The sequence below is a fragment of the Lissotriton vulgaris genome, chromosome 2_1 (genome assembly GCF_964263255.1).
Source record: "Lissotriton vulgaris chromosome 2_1, aLisVul1.2, whole genome shotgun sequence".
NCBI lineage: Eukaryota > Metazoa > Chordata > Amphibia > Caudata > Salamandridae > Lissotriton > Lissotriton vulgaris.
This window is the reverse complement of record NC_141687.1, coordinates 1,821,531,356-1,821,543,361: the sequence shown is the minus strand read 5'-3', so window position 1 is coordinate 1,821,543,361 and position 12,006 is coordinate 1,821,531,356. Positions and strand designations below refer to the sequence as shown.

Genomic DNA, 12,006 nt, shown 5'->3' with positions numbered 1-12,006 from the left:
AAAATATGTGCATCATTGAGGAATGTGCATAAATGAAATTAATGGGGTAAGCAGAAAAACGCATTGCGTATGACAAAAGTATCCCAATGTGTCTTCATTGGTTTTGGAAGTGTACCTCAGAATAGGATTCCAGGGACAGGCATTCACATTGAGATTCTGGTCCTTATTCAGTTCATCTAGTTCAGGCTTCTCCAACGACTAGCTCATGAGCTACTGGTAGTTCCCCAGGAACCTACATGTAGCACTACTGTGTTCAGCCCACTTGACTAAATTGGCCGTTTTTACTTTGCTGAATTAATTAAATACATCCCAAAACTGAAAAACCTATATTTGAAATATATATATATATATATATATATGTATTATTTCAGAAGTCATAAGCTGATGTTTGGAGAAAAATGGTTCAATTTTCAAAATATATTTAAAGCGCAATGTCCGAGTGTTATATTATGCAGTGTTGGAGAGACATTTTGCTAATATTAGGTTGGTGCCAGGGCTTTAGAACTATGGCTTTCATATATTAGCCATGCACATTTCATACTGATAGTTTTTTTTCCACATTGTTAATGGCAAACCTGCCTGATTCACCGAGGTGTTTACAGCTGGTAATCTCGCATGGAGTGGCCAATAATGTATTCATCTCATATGCCCACTATTACATTACCAATATTAGTAGCTTGAAATGATTTTCAAAAACCAGAAGTAGCTCTTAGTACAGAAAAGGTTAGAGACCTCTACTCTAGTTATTTCAACTTGAATAAAAATGACCAAGTCAATTACTTTAGAACAGGTGGATAATTTGATGTGAAAATGCAATTAAAAAGCACTATCTAGATTAGTTCCCTTGCTAAACGTATGCTGAAGATGGAAGAATACCATTCATCTTACAATAAGGTATTTGAATTATGGGCTTTTAGCAAATGAGGGGATATTCTCTGCTTCCATTTCCATGCCCTCAATTCCCTGCACACAGTCTTTATCAGGAAAATATGGAGTTTTTGAAGCGTTACATAGAAAGAGATTAAACAAAAACACAGCAACGGTTTTCATGGGTGTTTGGAGTTCAATGCTTCCTTGTACTTCAGTGATTGTTTGCAACTTTTTTCTACTCTATTAATGGGGTATCACAAACATGAGACATGCAATAGCTATTAGAAAAAAAACAACAAGAGTGTGAGGTACTCGCATATAAAAAGTTATATTATATGAACGTCTTCATGTCTGACCCAAAGAAAATAGGTTTTAGAATGCAGTAACAAATGGGGCTTTCCCCAGGGTTCATCACTTCAGAAGGGAAGGTATACAGTATCTTCCCAGTTACCACATTTTGGCATGCAACCTTGTACTACTGCCAGTTAGTTACTTTTCCTTTTGCACTGATGAATACGCATGTTCAGTCAAACATTCTGGACTAGTGAAATGCAAGACACCAATAATCCCAAGAGTGTAATTATCATTCTCAATGTTAGAGGAGCTTACTTCCCAGCATCTCCAGAATGGCATTAAAAGCGGAGGCACAGACGCAAAGGGAGTTGCATTGATATCGTGATAGGAGAAATCCCCTTCACTAACGTAATCACTTGGGCTGTGAATTAGATGCCTAAGGCAGATGAAAGTGAAGCTGTAGGCAGCAAGGCTGCTGGCAATGGCACATGCCAAGGCAATAAGCAGAGTAATAAATATGTCACTAGGCTAGGATCTTTATTAAGATCACAAAGCCGTCAAAAAATGGCTAAAGCATTGTTGACTAGAATGGTGCTATCAACGTGACGGAAATTCTAAGAAAGCTAGTTAGTTGATCAGGGATATGTCATCAAAAGGGCATCGAATCTGATCCCTTGAAACAGAGTGTACATTTGAATATTTATTTAGTTGCAGTTTAGTTGTGGTGGTGATGATCACTGCCATTTTTGTGTGCCCAACTTCCTCAACTCACCTCCTTCCTCATTGTGTACATCTGGAGGATGGACTGCTATTTAAAGCAAATGAAGTAACCAATGCTAAATCATTTTGGCATCTGAGGGCTACAAAACAGGGGAATCAATAGGAACATCCCTTGTATTTACCTCAGAAACTTTGTTTATGTGTAATGGTGCTTCTTTTGAAGACCAGATACCTGGCATTCACAGGTGAGCCACATGACCATGATCAAGTGTTTGCCACCTTGGAGATTTAATCTGGTGGCTTATATTACATCCAAAAAATCTGGTAATTTATGTCATGTTGGACAAGTGTTCATCAGTTGTACAAATATGCAACGTAAATGTAGGAGTAATTGCACAAATGCTTGAGATAAACATAAGCAACATGTTCCCACGTTCACGGGCAGTTACATTCAACCGCATCTAGGTTTGCACTAGATGAAATACAGAACATGCTCTTCTGCCGTGGTACTCCTTTTGAGCATGCCTTTGTTTTGGCAACTCTATATAAAGACTGAAAATGGAACACGCACCTTCGAAAGATAAATGGATACATTGTAATCACTCACACTATCTTACCCTTAGCTACACCTAGATTCCTTCTTCACCTCGCCCCTACCTTCTGCCTCCACCCACCAGACACAACCTCTCTCACTGGTACAACATTGGTCTTTGAAGTAGTGTTAAAAACAGGAAACAGAGCAATGGCATGAGCTGTTTAGATGAAGCTTGTATTGTATGATGTCAAAGATCCTGCCTGGAGTTGAGAATGAACTCTTCTATTTGGTGATTTCTATGACAAAGTCCTCATCCAAGTTAGTGATGTAGTCTATCAGTGACTTTATATATTTACAGACAACCCATGATTACTAAAAAATGGTGAACACTCCTTAAATTAGGTGCTGTCTCGCAATAGTATACAATGAGACTACAAAGAAGTAACCTGCAACGGTAAACGATGCCAAGATTGAAAGAATAATTTGGACTTCAACGTCTGCTTCTATGGTGTTGTCTAAAACACTAACAGCAGCAACTTTTCTAATCTTATTTGAAGGTTTTTTTAAACTTTATATTCCAGGTTTTGCATACAAAGGATAGGACAATTAGTACAACGTAAAATGCAGCATTAATACATGTAGGACAAATATGATGCAAGGAATTCGCAAAAAAGCAAATCAAATAGCCGATACGACACGGTCAGACATGAGGAATAAGCATCCAATGGCATCAATAACATACAACATCATATAGAGATAGACATATCTTCAATGAGTGAAACATTGCAAATGGCCTCATAGTAATAGCGACAGAAGGTAGCAGGAGGGTCAGTAATGCAATCATATGTTACAACACAGGTGATCAACCAATCCCCCCCCCCTCGTATCTTGGCATCCGACACAGGTTTGGCTATCCCACATTGTTTATATAGATTCGAGACCAAGTGTGCGCCGGTGGGGCTCTATCAACAGTGTCAATGGTGGGGTAGGTTCAGGAGCCGCGAGGAATGAAGGGAATGCGGCCCGAAGCATGGAGTCAACACGTGTCATGATAAAGGTGTCCATAAAGGTCCAGTCTGTGAACCGGGCCTCTTCGGATATTGAGAAGACATGGCCTTCAGGAAATAAAACCCCTATCTTATGAATGTGAAATTTCTCCAGAGCGCGCTGGACCAAGAAGGATTAGGTAAGGGCAGCTCTGGAGAGTAGAGTAGCTTGAGTCCCAGCAACCTACGCAACCTGTCCCATGCCAAACATGTAGTGGACACGGTTTGAATGTCTTGGGGGTTCGGAGGGATTCCCGTAGGTAGGATAGTGGAGAGACTTTGTGGAAGCACAAGATCCGCCTCCGGTTTTAAGTATGGGACACGTGCATCAGCGGGAAACCAGACATGCGCGTAGCAACATTCAGCAATTAAATAATAAATGATAATTAAATAATACAAATAAAAGTCGGGGACCCCAAAGCCCCCCCTTTCATATGGAAGGGTCAAGGTCTGGAAGCGAACCGGAGGAGTCTTGTAGCCCCAAATAAGGCGCAACAACAATGTTTGAAGTTGTGAAAGGAAAATGCTACTTACCAGTATGCATCTGTTCTTGGCATGTAGAGCTGCAGAATTGCACACTGTGCATTGATGGCCACAGTGTTGGGCCCGGATGTTTGCAGTTTGTTGTTGTCCGGAAAAGTTGTTTGGAAGGCAAGAGATGGTGACTCCTCCTTAGGACCACAGTGCGCATGGGCATCTGCTCCATCCCCAGATTGTTTTTCACCATTAGGGAAATGGAGCTTTGCAAGAAAAGAAAGGATGCCCATGTAATTTGTATCTAATTAAGACAATACTGGAACAGATAAGGGTAGCCGGGGAGGTGGGTGGGCGTGTTCAACTCTGCAGCTCTACATGCCAAGAACAGATGCATACTGGTAAGTAGCATTTTCCGTTCGAGGCATATGAGCTGCAGATTGCACACTGTGCATAGATTGTGTACTCTTAGTGGCGACCACCCCTATCTGTTGCAGTAGTTTAGAATAATGTTTTTAGAACAACCTGGCCCACATTAGCTTGTTGTTTTGTTTGCACATCTACACAATAGTGTTTTGTGAATGTATGCGGTGTAGACCATGAAGCTGCTCTGCAGATGTCATATAGGGGAATGTTCCCTAAAAATGCCATTGAAGCCCCTTTTTTTCTTGTAGAGTGGGCTTTAGGAGGAAGAGAACGTATGTTTAGCTTTGTGGTAGCAAATCTGTATGCATTTGACAATCCATCTAGCTATCCCAGATTTTGAAATGGGATTACCCTTGTTTGGTGGTGAGAAAGACACAAAAAGTTGTTTTGTCTTACGAAAAGGTTGTGTCCTTTCTATGTAGCATAGCAATGCTCTTCTGACATCTAATGTGTGAAGAGTTCTTTCTGCTACTGACTGGTTGCGAGAAGAAAACAGGCAGTTCCACGGATTGAGATGGAATGGAGAAATGACCTTGGGCAGGAATTTTGGATTAGTATGTAAAACTAACTTATTTTGATGCATTTGCAAGAAGGGTTCTTGGAGGGTTAGTGCTTGTAGTTCACTAACTCTTCGCAGAGAAGTAATAGCTACTAGGAAAGCAACTTTCCATGTTAAAAATTGTAATTCCCATCTGTGTAAAGGTTCGAAGGGTTCGAAGGGTGGTCCCATTAACCGTGTGAGAACAACGTTTAAATTCCACAGAGATGAAGGTGGTACTCTGGGAGGAATTATTTTTTTTAATGCCTTCCATAAAGGCTTTAATGGCAGGCACTCTGAACAGAGATAGATGTTGTCTGTTTTGCAGATATGCTGCTATTGCAGCAAGATGTAGTCTAATAGAACTATAGGCTGTTACATCTTTGGAGATGCAGTATGTATCCTATGATGTGTTAAATAGACACATTTAGGGGATCAATATTGTTGTTGTGACAATATATCACAAATAATTTCCACTTGGCAGAGTAACATGCCCTAGTGGTTAGACGTCTAGCTTCTTTAATGACATTCATGCAGTCTGGAGCAAGGTTCAGATATCCAAATTCGAGGACCTCAGGAGCCAGATCGCAAGGTTGAGCTGAGCTGGGTCCGGGTGTCTGATCTCTCCACGGTTCTGTGTTAAGAGGTGTGGAGAGAGGTGCGGTACTACAGACAGTTGTATCAGTGTGGTGCACCACGGTTGTCTGGCCCACGCTGGAGCAACTAGGATGAGGGTCAGAGAATGATGCGTTAGTTTGCGTACTACTAGTGGCATGAGCAATACAGGTGGAAAAGCGTACGCAAATCTGTTTTACCAATTCATCCATATCGCATTGCCTTTTGACAGTGGGTGTGGATATCTGGCGGCGGAGCTTGGGCATTTTGCATTTTCGTGGGTGGCAAATAGGTCTATTTGAGGTTGTCCCCACATCTGAAAGAATGGTTGAAGAACTTGCAAATGAAGTTCCCACACGTGGGTCTGTTGCGTTTGACGACTTAACAGATCCGCTATAGTATTTTGTACTACCGGAACATGCTGGGCTAGGAGGAATATGTTTTGAGGTATAGCCCACCTCCATATGTCCTGTGCTAGTTGAGTTGCAGGGAGTGTGTGCCTCCCTGCTTCTGTATGTAGTACATTGCTGTCATGTCTGTGCGGACTAACGCAGCTTTGTTTGCTACTTACTTCTGGAAAGCTTTTAGTGCTAGGAATATTGCCAGTAACTCCAGATGATTGATGTAGAGTAATTTTAGTTGCGGTGTCCACCTGTCTTGCATGGTGTGTTGCAGTAGGTGGGCGCCCCAGGCAGAGAGCGATGCGTCCGCAGTCAAGATTATCTGAGGAACTGGCTCTAGGAACGGTCGACCCTTGAAAAAGTTTTTGGTGTTCCACCGCTGCAGAGAGCGAGGAGTCCGACCCTCTACCAACACTAGATGACCTTGAGCCTGGTTCCATTGACGTGATAAGCACTTTGTAGCGGACGCATCTGAAGTCTTGCATGGGTTACTAGGAAGATGCAAGAGGCCATCATCGCCATTACTTGCATGAACACTCGTGCTGGGAGGGAGCGGTGTAGCTGAAACTTTGTTAGAAGAGTTTGCATGCTGGCTATCCTTAATGGAATGGGATAAGCTAGCGCTGTTGAGGTGTTTATTTTGTCACCGAGGTACTGTTGTACTTTGGATGGCGGTAAATGAGACTTGTTGTGGTTTATTGTGAACCCAAAGTTGTGGAGCAGTTGGAAGGTGACAAGAGTGTGTTCCACGCATTGATTATATGAGCTAGCTTTTATGAGCCAGTCGTCGAGGTACGGGAAGGGGAAGACATGGATGTGCTGTCTTCGTAGATGCGCTGCCACTACTGCTAAGCACTTGGTGAATACTCTTGGTGCTGTTGTGACTCCGAAAGGGAGTACTTTGAATTGATAGTGCTGCCCGTCTATTACAAATCTGAGATACTTCCTGTGAGCCTTATGAATGGGAATGTGGAAGTATTCGTCCTTGAGATCTAGAGTAGCCAGGAAGTCGTTTTGCAGCAGGAGCGGAAGTACTTGTTGGAGTGTGACCATGTGAAAATGGTCTGACTATGTATAGGTTTAGTGGTCTGAGGTCTAAAATCGGCCTTAGAGAGATGTCCTCCTTTGGAATCAGAAAATATAGAGAGTAAACCCCCTTGTTTGGTTGGTGCAAAGGATCTGGTTCTATTGCACTTTTTTCTAGCAGGGATACTACTTCTTGCTTTAACAGTGATAAATGTTCTTTTGACATTGGACGCTGTTTGGGTGGTATGTTTAGGGGGGGCGGGGTAGATGTTAGTTCGACAGTAACCTGACTGAAAAATTTGTCGCACCCACCTGTCTGATGTGATGTTGATCCAGGCAGGCAGGAATTGTTGAAGTCCTCCCCCCACAGGAGTGGAATGTTGGGGGGGGGGGGGGGGGGGGGGTTAAAGTCATTGGGTATAGGTAGAGGCAGAGCGGGAGTTGTTTTTGCCCATGCCTTGGTTGTTGTTACCCCTGTAACCTCCTCTCTGGTGGAGTAGCCTCTTGTGTTGCCTCTGTATGATGAGCGACGAAAGGAACGTCTGGGAACTTGCTGCTGCAAGGCTCCCATAGATTTTGCTGTATCAGTGTCTTTTTTCATTTTCTCTAAAGACATGTCAACATTTGGGCCAAATAAATGTGTCTCAAATGGCTGATTAAGGATGGAGTTTTGTAACTCAGGTTTAAAACCTGAAATACGTAGCCAAGCATATCTACGTAGTAGGGTGCTGGTATTGATTGCCCTTGAGGCGGTATCTGCAGCGTCTAGGGCACAACGAATGGAAGTATTAGTGATATTTTTACCTTCCTGAATAAGTTCATTAGCCCTGTTTTTGTATTTGTCTGGTAGGTGCTGCATTATGGACTCTAGTTCGTCGTAATGTGCCTGGTCATATCTTGCCAGCAACGCTTGGGTGTTGAAAAAATGCGCCAGATGTTAGCTGCTTGTACCGCTGTTCACTTGCTGGAGGAGTCAAGGAGCTTAGATTCTTTGTCTGTTGGTGAGGCCTCACCTGATGTCTGGGAATTTGCATGTTTACGTGCATTAGACACTACTAGAGAATCTAATTGTGGTGGTCCTTTAATATAAACTGGGTCAGCAGGGGCAGCTTTATATTTTATCTCAATGCGAGGATTGAGGACTCTAGTCCTGACAGGATCCTTAAAAACCTCTGTTGAGTGCTTGATGACACCCTTAAGCATTGGTAAAATGGCAGTAGACCTTTGTGTGTTACCAAAAGTGTCTAGTAGGAAATCTTCCTCCACTGCATCGGTGTGTAAGTTCACCCCATGATATTGTGCAGCCCTTTGGACTAGTAGGTTAAACCCTATAGTGTCCTCTGGTGGGGAAGGTCTGGAAGGGTATACATAATTTTGTGGGACGTAAGGCACATCAGGGGTGCTGTAATCATCCCATGGATTAGGTGACTGAAGGGGACTATTGGTGCCTGCTGGGTCGTGTGCACCCTCACCTATGTCGTCAGAATCTGTGTCTACATCATCACCTGGATTAGTAGATTGTGTAGGTGAATGATGTGGTGGAGGAGGAGGAACAATGTGGTGGAGGAGGAGGAACAATATGGGGAGGTGGTGGAGAAGGAACCCTTAATGGAGAGGTTGCAATGTCTTTCTTTGGAGGTGGAGGAGGCGCAGGCGCCTCAAGTGGTCTCATCTTGGAGCTGAGAGTCAATTGTCCGGTTTTAGGATCCTTTACAAGAGTTTTCAGATTGGGATCCGGTGTAAAAAGTTCTTCTGAGTGGGGCAAATCCTTCGGCGAAGTTTTCGGCTCCGTAGGTTTTTTCGGCACCGAGTCGGTAGCTGGTGTTGAGTCTTTTGACTTAGGAGTGTGCCCTTTTGTAATGTCTTTTACCGGAACTTGTTTTTTCGGTTCCAGGTGTTTTTTCGTCTCCGATGCGTGTGAATCTGGCGCTTTGGGCGTTTTTTTACTCTGCTCAAAGGGCGGTTTCGGCATCGATGAGCCGCTGCCATTCTTCGGTGCCGTGTGCTTAGGTGTCGGAGCAACGGTCGGCGTAGTGGAGGAAGATGGCTTCTTCTTCGGTGTTGGTATAGGATTGGCACCAGGAATAGGCTGGCTCGAGCCAGAGACAACTGAAGGCTTAGTTTCTTTGCCGGGCCCGAAGGCGGGGCGTGGGAAGCAGTGTCTCAGTGTGCACCCGGGCCCAAAGGTGAGGGAGTGACCAACGCCTTTTTTGAGGGTGTTGAGGAAGGGTTGAGGTCGATGGTCTTACTTACGACCCATTGAGCTGGAGTGTTGTCTTCGGCATCTGAAGATCCGATACTCTCTTCGGCATGCTAGTGTTCTGGCACGTTGACGCCCTCTTCGAAGATGTCGTCGGGGATCGAAGCTGACGGGCGAGCCATAGTTCTCCGGGCTCATCAGTCCCGAATGGTTTTCTTGGAGCAGAATTAGGCACACGCCTAACAGTCTTTGGCCTCGTGCTCCGGTGAAAGGCAAAGGTTGCACACCTCATGTAGGTCGGTTGGGGAAACTTCGACCCACATGGAGGACACTTCTTGAATGGCATTCTTTCCATGAGCCAGAAAGCAAGGCCTAGGACGACCGGAATTGAAGACTTCGAAGTGGTAGAGAATCGCTTTGATGTAGCGCGATCGAAACAATACCATTGAACTGGGTGAGGATTGCGCGCCGAAGGAAAATCGGTTCCAAACTGGAGCGCAGGAAACACATCCGAGCCCGATGGCGGAAAAAAACAATCTGGGGATGGAACGGATGCCCATGCGCAATGTGGTCCTAACAAGAAGTCACCTATCTCGTGACCTCCAAAGAACTTTTCAGGACAACAACAAACTGCAAACATCCTGGCCCAACACTAGGTGGCGATCTATGCACAGTGTGCAATCTGCAGCTCATATGCCTCGAACAAAAGATTTTTGTGAGAGGGATGGGAATGTTATTAAAAAGATATAAAAATCGAGGAAGGACCACCATCTTAATTATGGCGACTCTCCCAGCCATCGACAACGGCAAACGTAGCCATTTCTCGATCTGTGATTCAAGGGAGCAATTCGTTCTGCCATAATTCAGCCTGATCATAGTGGCAGTTTCCAAGTGAACATATACGCCAAAATATTGAACCGTGTCACTGCACCACTCAAGAGGAAACTCACAGGGCCAGGCAGCCGTGCCAGCAGTCAGTGGAAAAATTACTGACTTCTGCCAGTTACACTGAGCCCCGAAAACTTACCAAATCGGACAATCTCAAGGATTAAGGGTTCCAGATTGAGCTGGGGCAACCTAACATATAGAATTGTGTGATCCGCGTAAAGCGAAACTAGAAGGGGACCAGTGCAGAATTGGAGGCCATAGTGCAAATGTTTTTCCTGAAAATGGCGCACCAATGGGTCCATAGACAGAATAAAAAGCAGTGGGGACGAGGAACATCCCTGTCTCCTACCCCGGGACAGCACGAATGGGTCAGATAGAGTTCCATTCAGGCGCAGTCTAGCGGTAGGATTAGTGTACAGAAGCGCCACGGTGGAAACAAAGCATTCCGGCATACCCATGCGTAACATGATCAACAGGAAAAAAGGCCATTCGAATGAGTCTAATGCCTTTTCGGCATCAAGAAGGATGGCAGCAGTTGGGGTGGCAGGATCTATCCTGTGCAATACAGTGAAGAGGGTCCTCAGATTCAATTAGGTAGATCGATGTGGAACAAAGCCAGACTGCGTCGGAGAAATAATGGATTCCATTAACAAGGACAGAAGTATAGCAATAACTTTAGCCAATATTTTATAAATCAAGATTCAATAAAGACAATGGCCTATATGAGCTACACAAATTAGGGTCTCTGCCTGGCTTGGGAAGAATAATGACCGCCTCTCTGAATGTTGGAGGAAGAATACTCACCTCAAGTGCCTCTGCATAGACCTCGACCAACCGCAGGACTAAGATGTCTTTATAAGCTTTATAAAAATCGGCAGAAAAGCCGCCGAGGCCCGGTGCAGAGGAACCCCGTAATGCATAAATACCCTCTATTATGCGATCTTGGGAATTGGGAACGGACAAAAAATCTTGCATATAACGCTCTAAATAAACCAGAGCAATGTCTGCCAAATAGATCCCCAGGTCTCGCATATCCCCAGTAAGCCTGTAAGTATACATCGTCATGTAATAGGAAAGGAAATGGTCGCATATGCCAGGGGTAGAGCACAACAGGGTGTCATTCGGGCCAGTGAGCTCCGTGATGTAAGCACAGTCTCGTGGAAGGCGCAAGGTGTGCACCAGTAATCTGCCAGGTCTCTCGCCCTCGCCATACCATCGAACAACATGTTTATAAAGGAACAATAACTTTGCTCCGCCGCCAGCCTGAATTCAAGCAACAAGGCCAAAACGTCGCATATCTGCTGTGCCGGTGACTAAGACAAGCAATTCATGGTCTAAGGCCGCTATGCTGGCTTACAAGCAGTTTAAGTCAGAATGGAGATCCCGGAGGACACCAGCATGCTTGGCAATACAGACTCCTTATGTATGCCTTGAAACCCTCCCATAGTACGGCTCAGGTGTCAACCGACCCGGTATTAATTGCAAAATAATCCTCAATCGCCTGCCTTACTTCCTCGTTGAAAACCTGATCCGGCACGGCGCTTCCAGGAAAGCGCCATTGACGTTCGTAGCCACCCAGTCTGGGGATATTCAAACGAAGCACAACCGGAGAGTGGTCCGAAAGTGTACGAGGGAGAGTAAGTAAGCCTCCCAGCCAACCAGCAAACCCCGGGGAGACCAGCCAGTAATCCAATCTGGTCCATGTGTTATGAAACCCCGAATAGTGAGTGAATTCCGGAAGGTGTGGGTGCAATGTATGTTCAACGTCTGTCAAAGAAAAGTGGGTGCATATGTCCTTAAGAGCTTGTAGGACACGAGGGTTCGTGTCTGTGGCGGTGCTGTCCCTGGAGGGGTCCAATAATAGGTTGAAATCACCCCCAAGTATCAAAAGCCTAGGGTCAAGCGACAGGAGACGAACCTGTAGCTCATGGAAAAAGGCTGGGAAGTCTACATTAGGACCATAAATACCGACC

The 12,006-nt window shown here is 44.7% G+C and overlaps 1 protein-coding gene across 2 annotated transcripts in view; it reads right to left on the bottom strand.

Moving 5' to 3' along the window:
• The window catches only part of CTDSPL2 (CTD small phosphatase like 2), a 459,434-nt gene that overhangs the window by 121,544 nt on the left and 325,884 nt on the right, over window positions 1-12,006 (bottom strand). The gene's annotated exons all lie outside the window — the stretch shown is intronic.